Source organism: Sorex araneus, chromosome 9 (genome assembly GCF_027595985.1).
Source record: "Sorex araneus isolate mSorAra2 chromosome 9, mSorAra2.pri, whole genome shotgun sequence".
NCBI lineage: Eukaryota > Metazoa > Chordata > Mammalia > Eulipotyphla > Soricidae > Sorex > Sorex araneus.
In genome coordinates, this window is record NC_073310.1 from 42,438,003 (window position 1) to 42,454,691 (window position 16,689).

Consider the following 16,689-nt stretch of genomic DNA (forward strand, 5'->3'; position numbering starts at 1 on the left):
GTGAATGAGGGAGTCCTGGGTGTGATCCCAGTACCATATGGCTCCCCAAGTACCATCAGTGTGACCCCAAAACAAACAGTATGAATAATAATAAAATCTTTCTCAAGTCTGCCGTGTGTTGGCCTAAAAAATCATGGAGAGATACTGGGAGATAGTATAACAATTAGGAACCAATCAGCAGTTAATATGCTAGTTTCATTCCCAGACCACGTGGTTCCCTGACTATTGCCTAGAACAGCCCTGAAGACTTCCAAGCACTGGTGGGTGTGACCCTAGAGTTTCTAGACCCTCCAGGATGACCCAGATATACCCAGCAGGGTTCAAGCAGCATCAAATCATCTGGTCTTCACACTGAGCCCTCAGTCCACTTGAGCAAATATCATCAGTAGGAACTCCAGGCCTTCTGAGCACTGTTTTAGAGGACCACTCCTAAAAAAGGGGGGGATGGACTTTTTATTCCACTCCATAATAAATCTATATGTCCATATGGGCATAAATATAAAAAGTGAATTCAATTATTTGCTTTTTGGTTGTTTTTTGTTATTCTTTGTTTTGGGGTCATATCCAGTGATACTCAGGAGTTAATCCTGGCCCTGTGCTTCAGAATTACTCCTGGCAGTGCTCAGGGGACAATATGGGATGCCAGGGATGGAACCCAGGTCAGCCACTACAAGACAAGCACCTTACCCACTGTACTATCTCTCCAGCCCATCTCCATTATGTTCTCAGGAGTGAAACAAAGTGCCTATTGGTCCTGCAGTTTGAGAAACTTGGGTCCATGTCAGAGACATCTGGGTTTGAATGAATTCCCGATAAAGTAATGCAAGTCCCCACAGTCACTTCCCCAGATCCCAGAGAGCCATAAATTGCTAGCAGAGGAGCCAGAGAGAAGGTATAGTGGATAAGGTGCTTGCCTTGCATGCATCTGATCTGAATTTGACCCCCAGCATCACCCCATATTGCTCCTTGTGCCCCGCAAGGAGTGATCCCTGAGGATAGTGCCAGAAATAAGCCCTGAGCACAACCAGTTGGAGCCCAAATAAACCCCTAAAGAAAAAATATTCTTGAAAGGACCTCCTACAAAAAGGGTGAGGAACTTTATATTCCACTCCATACTAAATCTATATGTCTATGTAGCACTGTAATCCCATTGTTCATTGATTTGCTCAAGTGGGCACCAGTTATCATTCTGAGACTTGTTGTTACTTTTTTGACATATTGAATACCCCACGGGTAGCTTGCCAGGCTCTGTCGTGCAGGCAGGATATTCTCGATAGCTTGTCAGGCTCTCCGAGAGGGATGGAGGAATTGAACCCAGGTCGGCCACGTGTAAGGCAAACACCCTACCTGCTGTGCTATCGCTTCAGTCACATATATGTCTAATATGGGCATAAATATAAAAAGTTGACTCAATTATTTGCTTTGTTGTTTTTTGTTGTACTTTGTTTTGGGGTCATAGCCAGTGATACTCAGGAGTATCCTGAGTTCCTCTGAGGAGGGTTTAACTCCAAACCACTAAGTCCTACACTTTCAGTGTGGCAGAAGAATCTGAGATGGGCAAGAAAGAGCTGAGGAGCCCCGGAGACAATAAGAGAGGCAGGAGAGCGGTCAGCCAGTGTGCAGAAGAGAAGGAAGAACATTCGCTCATCCCCAAGGGCTCTGTACGACAGACCCATGACCCTGTCAAGCAGCTGATGGATGGCAAGTACTAAGGCCCACCGGGTCCCATGGGTGAGAGTGGGGTAGGTGTAGCCAACAGCCATATGGTAGGAGTGACCAGTGTCTAGGAGACTCACAGGAACATGTCAAGCTACCTTCATCCAGATTAGCAAAAGGTGAACAATGTCAGAGGTAGCTAATCGAGTCAGAATGGTAACCATGAGCATCACCTCCTCCTGACGGATGCCAGTCTGCCCAGCCTGTAATGGGAAGAGACCAGAACTCATGGTGAGAGAGCTTTCATCACCATAGGATGGGGAGTGAGAGTAGAAGAGAAACAAATCTACTACCAAAGTTGTCATCTCTTCAGTCCTAGACCAGCTGTAGAAACCAAGAGGTGACCAAAGGAATAAATATGATGGTGCAGTCCAGAAGCAAAGCATCCCCCTCACAAAACGACCATAAATGTCCCTCCTCAGGGGATCCAGGACATCTCCCCTATCATAAGCATCTCATCCCCACCACGAGGCACTGAAGTGACAGTGCGTGGGACACTATGGATGCAGCAGCACAGAAACTAGAGGAAGGGTCAGAAGGAATATGGGCCAGAGATCTGGTTCCAGATCAACTGAGAGCCCAGTGACCTCTGAAGCCAGAGCAGGACGTGGCAAGGGGCCAGACTGCAGCAAGCATTCTTGCACACTTTAAACTCAGGGAAAGAGAGCAAGAGTGCAGCGTGCAGCTCGGTCCCCTCCTTAAATGCCCATGTTACAGCCTGGTAGACCTCAAGTGCATTTTGGGAGGTCCCCCATGTGTGTGAGATCCTAGTGCCCAACTCACAGCCATGCTCCACAGAGCCGGGTGCATCCTCCTGGACTCAGTCCCTGTCTGGTTTAGGATCCCCAGGGCTAGAGAGAAAATTACAATCAGAATGTAGAGGGCCACCCCCACCATCCCCTCTTCCTCAGCTTTTGCAGTGTCAGAGGAAGCAAACCGCAGCCTCAGGCATAGTAGGCAGATACTTTGCCACTGAGCCACCCACCCCCTCCCCACTCAACTCCTCTTTCTTCCTTTTCCCTGAGAGTCCCTGAACCTAAATGTTCAGTCCAGCCCACAGACTGAGCAAGAACAGAACTCATGTTCCCTGGGGACATTCCAGCAGGAAGAAGGGACACAGTATGATTTGTTGGTACAGCGTATGGGGGTGGGGAGGGTGTGATTCCTTTCCTTCAGTTTGTGAAGGTCTTGTCTCTGGAGAAACCTGCTGTTTCTCTTGAGTGCATTTTCTTTTCTCTCCCTTCTAATAAAATGTCTTTAGTTAAAACACACACACACACACACACACACACACACACACACAAAAAAAAACCCCAAAGCATAGCATATGAAGGCAGCTGCACTGTCCAATACAACACTCGGGGCCTGTAAATGGCTAAATTGAAGTTAATCACAATTTGAAATCAATTTCTCAGTCACATTGATCACACATTCCATGTGCTCAAGAGCACTGTGACTGTAACCCTGGGTGTGGACAGCACAGAACACAAAATATTTACATCATCACAGAAGGTTCTATTGATGAGCAATTTCACCCTGACTTTTAAACCAGATCTTGAGGCACAGGCTATGGATGTTTCAGGAAAAACTACAAAAATAATTATAGAAAAATAATTTGCAATAACAAGACCTGAGAAACAGTTCACATGGCCATCATCTACATAGTGCATGTAGGTTGTGCTTTTTTTTGTAAATAAGATACTTGATTCAAATTCTGTGGTTTACAAAATGTTCCTAATACAGTTACTGTGGGCTTTTGATGTTTGAACACCAATTCCACCACCAATGTGTCTAAGGATATATTAAAACTGTTTGTTGATAACTGTTAGCAACATATCTGGTTGAAATGTCAGGGTGAAACTATTGACCGGTAGAACCTTCTTGATGATGGAAGTCATTGTACTCTATACGGTCCACACCCAGGGTGACAATCAAACATGCTCTTTAGTGTCATTGCTTTTGTTTGTTGAGTTTAGTTGGCTTCTGTGTTACTTTTCCTTGTAATTTGGTGTTCTTCTACCGGAAATTTAGTATTGATTAATTTGGAGGTGTCTCATAGCCACATTTGTAGTCACACAATCCAGACTCTTTAGGATCTGTGGTCTGGACCAACAAATATTGAAAAGATCCCAAAGTTCTCAGCCTGGACACCAGGAGTACCTGAAAATTTTTATGGTTTGGTGTCTCTGCAGAGAGTATTAGTGAAGCAGCAAAGTTGAGTCATTTGGCGTGACTGCAGCGGTGGGCTGTGAGTGTGGCTGCAGCGTGCTCTGCAGGGTGGGCACTCTACCCACCCCCTTCCCAAGAGTGGCCCAGAGCTCTCCGTTAGGAGACCGGTGCATCCATGAATTTGAGCTGCTTGGCTTGTGTCTTGTGGGAGATTTAGCTGTGAATCAGTAGAGCAGGGCCGTGTGTGAGCCAACATGGTGGCGGCCGTGGAAGTTGGGGTTGGTCTGTAAGTTATGCTTTTTGAAGAAGAAAATCATCAGGAGCTAGAGAGACAGCTCAAAGGACTAGAGCCATGCTCTGCATGCAAGAGCCTGGCCCGCATGGCTCCTTGAGCTCTGCCAGGGGTGATCCCCCAGCACAGAGCCGGCAAAGCCCCTAAGCACCAGGAGGAGCAGCCAAAAAGAAAATACCTGGGAAGAAAAGCAAATCTTCATCAAATCGATAAAGAACATGTCATTAACACAAAACATAAAATATTATTTGATGGAAAATGATATAACGCCAATGAACCCCCAAACACCTGCTAAGTAGAGGAAATCCATCACAGAGACCCCATAGAAGTATGCAGATGAAAGGCCAGAATTGGCAAACCCTATTGTTTCTGGATTCAAGATGCAAAGTCAATTAGTTGTTGCTTCAGGCTAGGGCTGGGGAGCGAGGGAGTGATAACTAGCATTTCTTGCTCAGTTATGAAATGTTCTAAAATTGACTGTGATGCTGGATGCACAAATCTGTGAATAGACTAAGAGCCATTCAAATAAAATCACTGTAAATGGATGTATGATGGCTCAGAGAAGCTGACCTGAAATACAAAAAGTGAATCACGGAAGACGGGGGAGGGAGCTCCAAGGTAGAGCACTTGCCGGGGTTTGATTCCCAGCACTTCCCCACGCCCCCAAAGAGAAATGTATCAGATGTAAAGAAAATCAAAGGAAAATGTCAGTGCAGGGAAGTGGTAGGAAAAGCAGAGGTGGATGGCCGCCCAGATGGCAGGAAGAAAGCAAAGCGGTCCCAGTAACAGTCACAAACATGGTGTTCTAACTCTTCCGTTGGCTTGTTTCCCCACCGCCCCCCATTTGGCTTTTGGGTCACACCTGGCCCTGTGCTCAGGAATCACTCCTGGTAGAGCTTAGGGGACCCTACATAGTGCCAGGATCAGCTTGGGTCAGCTGTGCACAAGGCAGGCATCCTACCCACTATATTATCTCTCTGGCCCAAAGTTCTCCTGTTTCTTCTTCTGCTCCTAGTGTCAACCTTTCTAGCCTCTGAATGGTGACTATTGCTCTCAGAAAGTGACAGTTCTAGGGGGCTTTTGTTTATTCTTTTTCTTTGTGTTTTTTGGGGGCACACGAGCAGTGCTCAGGGATTACTCCTAACTCTGGGCTCAGGTGTTGAGGGGTTTAGATGAGATGCCAGAGATTTCAATCCAGGGATTGGTCCTGTGAAATGTAAGCTCCCTACCCACTGTATTTTCTCTCTGGACCCTGATCGTGACAATTATGACTATGTTGTCACTGCCAGAAAATCACCCTAGGGTTTTCATGTACATTTTCCCTTCTGATAGATGGATGCCGCGTAGGCACTCCCAGAAATCTAAGACCGAAAGATGTTTTGCACAAGATTAAAATTCAAAAGTCTAAGTTTTAACTTAGACAGGAGGGTCAGGTAAGGTGGGAGGTGGGGTGAAGGTAGACGGGACAAGTGTGGGTTTGGCAGGAGGTGTGAGAGAGGAATTGGGGTTCCAGAAAAGGGGTAACTAGAGGCTCAGCTGGGGCTCTTCATCGGATACTGTGCTCTGCAGGAGCTGTGAGCCCAGGAATCACTGCTCTTCAATTATTTACTCCTCATGTTCGTCGGTGCCTCTTCAGACACTGCCCGTTCCAGGTCAGACTGCGGGGATCTAGGAGTCTACAGGGTTGACTTGAGCAAGTGGCTTTTATTTGGTACTGATTAATTTATATCTGTCTCCATAAAAAGAAGATGAAGGGGGGAAAGAGAGCTTGATCGAACCAAATACATTTAATCTCTCTGAATCTTTTTTTCTTCATCTAACAAATTGGGCTCCTGCTGTCTCTTGCATCCAGATGCCAGGGGAGAGTTCAGGGGAGACTAGGTGGGTGGGAGAGTTGGTGAGGCTGTGTGGATTGGATGTGATGGAATGCAAATCACCTGTCCAGCGACAGACTAGGTTGCACGACTCCCCTGCCCTTCCTACTGCCCTAGCCCCAGCCTGTCCCCGTCCCCATCTGTGGGTACAATTAGAGAACTGTTTCAAATGAGATGGTGGGGCCAAGGAGACAGTTCAATGGACTAAGCGACAATTTGCCTATGGAAGATTTAGGTAAATCACCACACTAAGCTCTGAGAAAACCCCCTAGAACCAGTAAGTGTGGCCCAAAATAACAAAATTAATTAACTTAGTGAGATGAGATGGCTGGAGTAGAAGTGTGCTGAACACAAAAGCTTATTCTAAATGGGTGCAGTTAACACTGTCTTTCCTGTTCCTTAAAAGCAGAGCAGAACTGGCAAAGGAAATACTAAGAGCGTGTCCAAGGCACTTCAGGCTTCTGGACCTTTCCCCAGCCTCCTCTGGCTATGGAGAAGGGAAGGGGGAAGGGACGCCTTTTGAGTCCCTGTCCTTTAAAGTTGCTGGCAGGGAGAAGGAGGAATGAGTCACTGTCCCCCACTCTCTCCCTAAAGTGTACTCCAGGCACGGAAGTGATGGGGCTGGGTTCCAGCCCACATCTTGGGACTCGGAGGTGAGTGCTCTGTGCCCCTCCTGCTCCATCCAGAGCCTCTCCTCAGGGTGCAGTGGTGAGTCGTGAGAGGAGCCCATGGTCAGACCTGTCCGGGCCCTGCCTCCCGCCTGCAGGGCGGCTCTGCTGCATGGGGAATCTGAGCAGAACCTGGGAGCACCCGCTGACCCAGTGAGGGGCTTTCCAGGAAAATTCAAAGCCCAGCTCACAGCGACCTGTGCAGGAGATACTTTGGGCCCTAGACACAGCAGTACTGGCCACCCCCGCCATGCTGGGCTCCAGAGACACCCCTGCTCTCTCAAGGACTTCCCTTGGGATTAAAGATGTCACTCTGATGGGGAAGCACAGGCCTGGAGCACCTGAGCACCACCAGGATCTGAGCAGCGTGGCACCACTGACCCGAGCATCAGACCACAGGCTCTGCCAGGAATGAGCCCCAACCCCGAAACCTACATGTGCCAACTGGGTTCCTGCAGCCTCCAGCATCCAGATGCCAGGGGAGGGGGCAGAGAAAATGGGGTGGGGGGGAGGGAGGGGAGTGGGGAGGAAGCTGTGTGTTTAGTGTGTTTGTCTGCACCTGATCCGCATAAGCCAGGCTTGTCTCTGCACCCTGAGCGCTGGTGCCCTCACTCCCACCCCCAAGTCCTGCCCTGCCCCTCCCTGTGGCCCCAGCTACCCTACAGCCCTTTTTGTGATTCCCGAGCACGGGTTCCAGCTGCCATCCCAGGGGCCTCACTGGAGCCCCTCACTCGCCCCCGCTCACTCACAGCCCTCCTCAGCCACGCCTGCCTCAGCTTGCGCTGTGCTTCTGGAGTTCCACATTTTCGCCATCTCCGTTGGAAGTTCCAAATTTATTTGGTCATTGCTCCTTTTTCAGGAAAAAAAAATAATATATCAGGGGCCAGAGCAATAATACAGAGGGGAAGGCACTTGCTGGGTTCGAGCCCTAGGACCACATAGGGGCTCCAAGCAGCTCCAGGACTGAGCCCTGAACACAGAGGCGGGAATAAGCCCAGAGCACAGCCAGGTGAGGCCCGAAGAACAAAAGACAAAATTAAAAATATCACTTAACACCCACCAGAAAATTTACCTTCTTTAAGTGAACAAACGAGACCAGAGAGATTGAGCAGGGGTAAGCGCACCGGCCCTATATGTGACTAACCCTGGTTCGATCCCCGGCACCACTTGGTCCTCTGAGCAGCACAGGGTTGACCCACCCTCCTCAAAAAAAAAATATATATATATATGTATATGTATATACATATATATATGGGCATGTGAACAAAGAGCAAGGTACTTAGTTGTCTCAGAAGGTGCTGTACCCCCAAGGATCATTCCACTCAACCCCAGGGGCCAGTATGCACCCACTTTGGGAAACAGTTGTAACTGAACTTCTTCATTTGACTTCGCTGACAGCATCAGAGTCAGGGCAGCCCCAGGCTCATCAGGAATCCCGTGTGGTCCTCTGTAGGAGAGAACTGTAGCAGTTGGGGTAGCCTCAAGCCTGCACTCTCTCTTCCTCACCAGCCCTGGTCTTCACTGCACTGTCCACGGGGGCTGAACAGGTCCCACAGGCCCAGAATAGGGGATCAGCTAACAGAACAGCAAAGAAAAACCGGCAAGGTCTCTACCATGAAGAGTTCCAGGGACAGAGGACAGATCCTTTTGGCTTCTTCCATTTAGAGCATCCATCAACAGAAGGCCCTGAGCTGGGCTGCAGAGAGAGCTTGGAAAGATTTTGGCCTCATCACATCAGACACCCTCTCCCCACCACCCCAGAGAGTTCTCAGGGCTCCCTGCAGATCCCCGCAAGAGGACTCAGATAGGATTAGTGAAATTGTTCCAACAAGATGATGGAAGCCAGGCAGCTTGAAAAGGGCCGCTCGCACTTGCAAGTTGCTGGCATTAGGATTATTACTTCTGTCCCGGACAAAGGCTCCACGGGTCTAAAAGCTAATGAGGGAGCAGTTAAAAATAGCCCATCTGACAGGCCCCAGCCTGTGCTTTTCCGCTTCTGGAAGTCCTAATATTCAAACAGAAAGGAATGGGGTTCATGGAGCTGAGCGGCATTTACCTTTTCCCTGTATCCCTCGCCTCTGAGGACTAATGGGGCCCAGGGCCAGAAAGCTCTGCTAATGGGCTTGTGGAGGTGCCCCACTATCGCCCCAGGGCTGAGAACAGGCTCTGGTCAAGGCCAGACCATTTTCTGCTTTTCAGAACCTTCACTCAGCTTCTAAGATGTCCAGTAAAAGGCTATCTGCTGCAAATGGGGTTCCTCCCTCCCTGCTGGGCGGTAATGTCTTGGGGACCCAGTTCAGTTTCTGCCAGAGGCCTGGCATGACAAGGCAACCCCCCCACCCCTCACACCTGGCTCTGAAATAACCATCCCTCCTCCTGCTCTCTACTGGGCCTTGATGACAGTAGGTTTCTCAGTGCTCTGGCACCTGGGAGCAGCATCTTTGCAGCACCGTCAGAGTTGTTGAGTTACTGATGGCCCTCAGTCAGTGACACAGGAACAAGCGTGGGAGTCAAAGCTTTTTCCTTAGCCCCCCTGAAATCCTGAGGAAGGACATGGTTGGCTACATGCTCCCAGCCCTGAATCAGTGGGCCTCAGTTTCTCCAGAAAGTGCTAATTACGGTCACTCCCTCACTCCACAACATTAAGGTAATGTACTGTGGGACCCCACATGAGTCAGAGCGTCCTCCGTGGAAACCAACCAGAGGCAGCCCCTTCAGGTTGCTCATATTGGCTACAAGATTCTGAAACATGACCAAGATTACCCTGCAGAAAATGATCTAAATGAGCCCTTTTATCGACACATATGTCAGCGTAAAGGATTAGCACATGGCTCGGAATGTCCTGCAAGCACTGGGTCATGGTTAACACCCCCTGTGCTCACACCAGCCCAGTGTGATCCCAGCACTGCAAGCGATTTCTGGCCACTCTGCAGCCAGGTGTGTGTAAACTACACACGGGGATAAGACCCCTGGCAAACACCTTAAGGAAAGTCCTAAAAAGTGCAATCCTTGATGAGCATGTGCCTAAATACTGCAAATTCCACTGGCAAGTTCCACTATCATATGTTTTTATTTTGGGGTAACTGGGGAGTTTGGGCTCCACCAGGCTTTATTCAGGAACTACTCCTGGATCTGTGCTCAGGGATGCTCCTAGCAAGACTAAGGGGTGCCAGGGATCAAACCAGGGTCAGCCCGACGGAAAGCAACAAGCACTTTACCCACTGTACTAACTCACCAATCAGAACATGTAAGCCTCAACTACAGGGGCATCCCTGGCTAGTACATCCACAGGCACCATAACCACAAGAGCACTGCAGGCGAGTGTGTGAGCACCACAGCCGCAACACACCCGGCGAGCACATACACAGACCAAGTATAGGAACACCATGGTCAGGCACGTGTACAGCTCCCAGTCACCACAACCACTAGCAAGACAGGAACACGCAGAGGGGAGAGAAGAGAAAGATAAATAAAATTCTGCTGAACCTCCTGACCCCGCACCAGGCTGTCTTCACCAGGGCACCTTGGAGGGGGGCGGGTTGAGTTTCCCTCCCCGCCCCAAGCAGAGCCCCAGCAGCTGAAAACCTCCAGAACCCAGTCGCAGCCATGCTCCAGACCACTCTCCACACACTCAGACGAGCCTCGCCCATGAGGGAACTGACATAGGAACCCAGGTATGCAGGACCTATGGCTGAGATCTCCAAGCCTGCTCAGATCAGGACTGAGCCCCCTCCACCCAGCTCCCCAATTTTCCAGTAGCTTGGCAGTCACACCCACAAACTGCCTCCACTGCCATCTAATCTCATTAATGGCCAGAATCCAGAGACTATAAAATAAAGCTCCCGGAAGAGAGCGATGCAGTATTTCCTAGACCTCTTATACTCTAGCCCACTGATGTACCTAAAGTAGCCACATTTGTTTGGTTTTAACACACTTGCTTGTACTCTCTTATATACAGGCTTAAATGGCTCCAGAATGAAATACAACAACCTTCACACACTTCCCTCTTATTGTGGTGGGAAGAGGCTCGCTGGTGGGATGGGTGTTTGAATATTATCTGTAATGAACTATTGTGAACTACTTTATGAAAATAAAATGTATAAAAAAATTTTAACAGATAAATAAAATTCTAAAGAACAAAATACATACATTTCTCTGGAGCTGGGGGGGTCTCACATCTGGTTGTGATATCCACACACACAGCCGAGTTGCTTGCCTAGGACAGCACACTATTTTTTTTAGGTTGGGATCACACATCCAGCAGTGGTCAGGACTTACTCCTGGCTTGGTACTCGGGAATCACTATTGATAATCCTGGTAGTGCTCATAGGTGGTTCTAGGTCAACCATGTGCAAGGCAAGCACCTTACCCCCTGTACTATCCTCGGGTCATGTCTTGTGCTCTGTAGCTGGGGTGTTCACACCGCCTGGCTGTGGTGTACCAGAGATCACACACTCTTTTTGCCCGGGTAGGGGTGGGGGGGCAAACAGCAGAGCCCTTGGTCAGTGTGTGTGGGTAGCACCAGGGATCAAACATTCTATCTCAAGCTTGCAAAGTCAGTGCTGTTAGCCCACAAGCCACCCCAGCTCCTACATAATTCATATACTCTGCACACTTGTACTTAGTCTCCCTGAGAGCAGAACCAGAGTTCAAAGGGCAGTTTCATCTTGGTATCATCTGTGCCTTCCCAACAAACCCCTGAGTGATTGGGAAAGAGCCAAAACCTTAATCAGTTCATTTTTTCCCAGCAGAGGTAGAACTTGTCAACATCTGGGGTGGAGGGTGGGGGGGTATCACATCTATTTGACTTCCTACCTCTTTAATCAAACTCAAACACAGATGCAAAATGATCTAGATGAAAATGAGAGACTTCTCAAATAAAACAGTGACCAAAATACAGAGAGAGCCCACAGAATGGGAAAGAATATTTACCCCATACCCATCTGATAAGGGATTAATACCCAGGATATACAAGACACTAGTAGAATTGCACAAGAAAGAAACCTCCAACCCCATCAAAAAATGGGGTGAAGAAATGAACAGAAGCTTCCTGAAAAAGGAAATACAAATGACCAAAGGCATGTGAAAAAATGCTCTACATTGCTAATCAGGGAGGTGCAAATCAAAACAACAATGAGATATCATCTCACATCACAGAGACTGGCACACATTCAAAAGAATAAAAGCAACCAGTGTTGGCGTGGATGTGGGGGGAAAAGGGACTCTCATTGTTGGTGGGAATGCCAACTGGTCCAGCCTTTTTGGAAAACAATATAGGCATTGCTTAAAAGCTAGAAATTGAGCTTTTATATGACCCCACAATACCGCTTCTGGAAATATACCCCAAGGGTGCAAAAAAGCACAGTAGAAATGACATCTGCATCTGTATGTTCATTGTAGAACTGTTCACAATAGTCAGAATCTGGAAACAACCTGAGTGCCAAGACCAGACGACTGGTTAAAGAAACTTTGGTACATCTACACAATGGAATGCCATGCAGCTGTTAAGAGAGATGAAATTTGCTTATAACTGGATGGTCATGGAGAGTATCCTGCTAAGTGAAATGAGTCTGAAAGAGAGGAACAGACATAGACTCATTTGTGGAATATAAAATAATGTAGCATGAGACTAACACCCAAGGGTAGTAGACACAGGGCCAGAAATATTGCTCCATAGTTGGAAGCCTGCCTCATGATCTGGGGGAGAAGGCAGCTGGAATAGAGAAGGGATCACTAAGACTATGATGGTTGAAGGGATCATTAAAGATGGGAGATGTGTGCTGAAAGTAGATAAAGGACCAAATACAATAGCTTCTCAGTATCTGTATTGCAGACCATAATGCTCAAAAGTAGAGAGAGAGGGGCTGGAGTGATAGCACAGTGGGTAGGGCGTTTGCCTTGCACGCAGCCAACCCGGGTTTGATTCCCAGCATCCCATATGGTCCCCACCACCACCAGGGGTAATTCCTGAGTGTAGAGCCTGGAGTAACCCCTATGCATTGCCGGGTGTGACCTAAAAAGCAAAGAAAAAGAAATAGAGAGAGAATATGGGGGAAGTTGTATGCTATGGCGGCAGGGGGAGGGTGGGAAAAGGGGGAGTATACTGGGGACATTGGTAGTGGAGAATGTGCACTGGTGAAGGAATGGGTGTTCAATAATTGTATGACTGAAGCTCAAACATGAAAGTTTTGTAACTCTCTCACGGGGATTCGATAAAGCAAAGAAAGAAAAAAAAGGCAGACTATGTCCCCTAGTAGGCCCTGAGGGTTGGTAGAGCTGGCCCAAAACTAGGGCTGACCATCATGCCTAGTCCTCCTGCTGTAGAGATTCTTTCAGAAAGGGACGTGTGGCTTAATCAGGGCTAATCGTTGACCTCCCTGGAGTTAATTTATGAACAGAGACTCTGAGAGGTTTTGTGAGCTCCCTCACTAAGCACTGGTATCACTCCCAGCTGTTACAAGAGTGAGAGGAAGGGAAGAGGAGAGAATAAAATATACAATCAGGAATGAGCAAGGTTAGATGACAGACAAAAGTCCAGAGAGGCTCATTTGATCCAGCTAAAGTGACAGCCACACAGTTTACTGGCAGATCAGTTTTCTATTTACAAGACAGTTTGGCTTTTCCCTCAAAGCCACAGATTTGAGAACCTGATGGGTGTGGACTCTTGTTGCCATCTTCTGTCTCCTCAGGCAGGGACTGGCCCAATGGCTCCCTTGGCAAAGGGGATGAACAGAAGCCCATTTCCTTTATGTTCGGTGTCCCCGCTCAATCCAAAGCTAATTCCAGAGAGCCAGGCCAGAGGACTGAAGTCCATGGAATGTGGGTTACCCTTCTCCCTCACACCCTTAAAATGTCTACCAGGAAAACAATCCAGATCTGGATCAAAATACAGCAGGTAGGGTATTTGCCTCACATGCAGCCAACCCAAGCTTGATCCCCAGAACCCCATATGGTTCCCCAGCCCTGCCAGGAGTGATCCCTGAGCACAGATCCAAGAATAAGCCTTGAACTGTTGGATGTGACCCAAAAACCAAAAAAAAAAAGAAAGAAATATCCAGGTATATCCTATACGCTCCTTTTCACCTATTGATTGCCACCATGAAAAATGCTTTCTGCAGTAAAAAAGGGAAAAAAAGAACATTGTTTTTAGGATGGGTTCACCCAAGTGGGTGATCAATGTATCACCTAACACCACCAATCACAATTATAATCATAGTAACATGACATGTTCACATTTACCTAGACATTCACAAAAGGTTTGATTACTCAGTTCAGGAGTTTCACGTGTCCTCAGTTCTCCAGAAATGATCCAGCCTTGGCAAATTGGTTGAATGGAAAATCAGAGTGGGTGAGAATGTGGGGCAGAAAAAGGGCAGTGTTTGGCTTTTGTTGTTGTTTTGTTTGTTTGTTTGTTTGTTTGTTTGTGGCTCCATGAAGAAAAAATCCAGAGAAATTACTTGAGGAAATGAAATGACTGCTTATTAATTTAGCAACAGAAATACAGTGTTTAATATTGAGTTGACAAGAAGATAGAGAAGTTACTCTGTCCACTCTGAGCTTTGTCTTCTTAGTAAGAAAATCTATGTGGGAAATTGAATTAAGAATGCCAGTGAGTAAATATAAAACAAGACTGATGTCTTAGAATCACATTTCTGGTTCTTGTCCAGCTGGTAAACTCAGATGACTCATAAACCCAAAGGTCAAACACTCAGATCCACAAGCCAGGTCATTCACCCTTTCCAAAAGCTCTCAACTTCTTACGAAATCCAAAGTATGATCCTCAGTACCACAGGCGGTCCCTTGAGCCTCTCCAGGAGTGACCCCTGAGTGCAGAGCCAGAAGTAAGCCCTGAGAACCACCAGGTATAGCCCAAAACCAAAAGAAGAAGATGGAGGAGGAGGAGGAGGAGGAGGAGGAGGAGGAGGAGGAGGAGGAAAAGGAGAAAGAGGAAGAGGAAGGAGGAAGGAGAAGGAGAAAGAGAAGAGGAAGTAGAAGAAGAACAAATAGCTATAAGTATATAAATAGATATGCTTATATTTTTTTGAGATGGTTATATTTTTAAAAGAACATTTTAGAGCTAAAAATATATGATTCTGGAAAGAAAAATCTCAATGAATGAGTTTAAGTGAACTGAGAGAGAGGTAGGTCAACATTAGATATCCAAACTAGTGGCCCAGAGAGATAGAGTTAGAGGAATTTCCCTTACATGCAACTAATCCATATTTCATCTGCAGGATCAATATGGGGTCAGAACCCCCTGAGCACTGCCAAGAGTGATCCTTGAGCTATTTTCAAAGATGACATGCCACTGGCCAAGCAAGTGAAAACAGAGATAAACAAATGGGGCTATCTTTAACTAAGAAGCTTCTGCACCTCAAAAGAAACAAAATACAAAGACAGTCAACAGAATGGGAAAGGATAGTCACCCAATACCCATCTGATAAGGGGTTGATATCAAGGATATACAAGGCACTGATTGAACTCTACAAGAAGAAAACTTCCAACCCCATCAAAAAATGGGGGATGAAAATGAACAGAAATTTTCTCAAAGAAGAAATTTGAATGGCTCAGAGGCACATGAGAAAATGCTCTACGTCACTAATCATCAGGGAGATGCAGATCAAAACAACAATGAGATATCATTTCACACCACCTAGACTGGCCCACATCCAAAAGAACAAAAGCAACCGGTGCTGACACGGGTGTGGGGAGAAAGGGACTCTCCTTCACTGCTGGTGGGAATGCCGACTGGTTCAACCCTTTTGGAAAACAATATGGACAATTCTCAAAAAAATAGAAATTGAGCTCTCATTTGACCCAGCAATACCACTCTGGGGAATATATCCCAAGAGGCAACAAAGTATAGTAGAAATGACATCTGCATTTGTATGTTCATTGCAGCACTGTTTACAACAGCCAAAATCTGGGGGAAAACGGAGTGCCAAAAACAGATAACTGGTTAAAGAAACTTTCGTACATCTACACAATGGAATACTATACAGCTGTTGGAAAAGATGAAGTCAGGAAATTTGCATATAAGTGGATCAACATGGAAACGTGAAATGAGTCAGAAAGAGATAGACATAGAAAGATCGCACTAATCTGTGAAATATGAAAAACAGAGTGGGAGACTAACACCCAAGTGTAGTAGAGATAAGGACAAGGAGGTCTGCCCCACAGCTTGGAAACTGGCCTTCCATGCTCTTGGGGAAAAGGCAGGGCAGCTCAGATAGAGAAGGGAACACCAAGTAGAGGATGTCGGGAGGACCCATTCGGGTTGGAAGATGAGAGCTGAAAGTAGACTATAGACCAAACATGAAGACCACTCGATACCTCTATTGCAAACTACAACACGCAAAAGGAGAAAGAACAAAAGGGAATGGCCTGCCACAGAGGCAGGGTGGGGTATTGGGGAATGGGGTGGGGGTAGTGAGAGGGATACTGAAATCATTGGAGGAGGTGAATGGGCACTGGTGGAGGGATGGGTAAACGATCACTGTATGAGTGAAATGCAAACACAAAAGTTCATAAATTTGTAACTACATCACAGTGATTTTCTAATAAAAATTTTTTTTAAAAAAGAGTGATCCTTGAACACAGAGCCAGGTGTCAGCCCTGAGCACTGCCAGGTGTGACACAAAAAACGAAACCAAAGATATGCAAAGTGAAATTGAGAATAATAATGGCAAACATGGTATATGTGTTCAAATTTTTATGAAGTGAACTAATATATAAAATATATCATAGAAAAAACCCTAAGTGGACATTTAAGCACAGAGCCATGTGGGGACGCTCCTTTCCGGCCCCGCGAGAGATCGACCCCGGAGGCAACTGAACCACTTTGGACACGAGCGGTGCCCCCAAAATGCCTCCAAACTGTGTGCTCAGAGCTTCTGGCCCAGGCGCTGCCAGCGAGTGATGCAATTACCAAAAGAATTTTCCCTGGACTTCATATAGAAATCCAAAACCT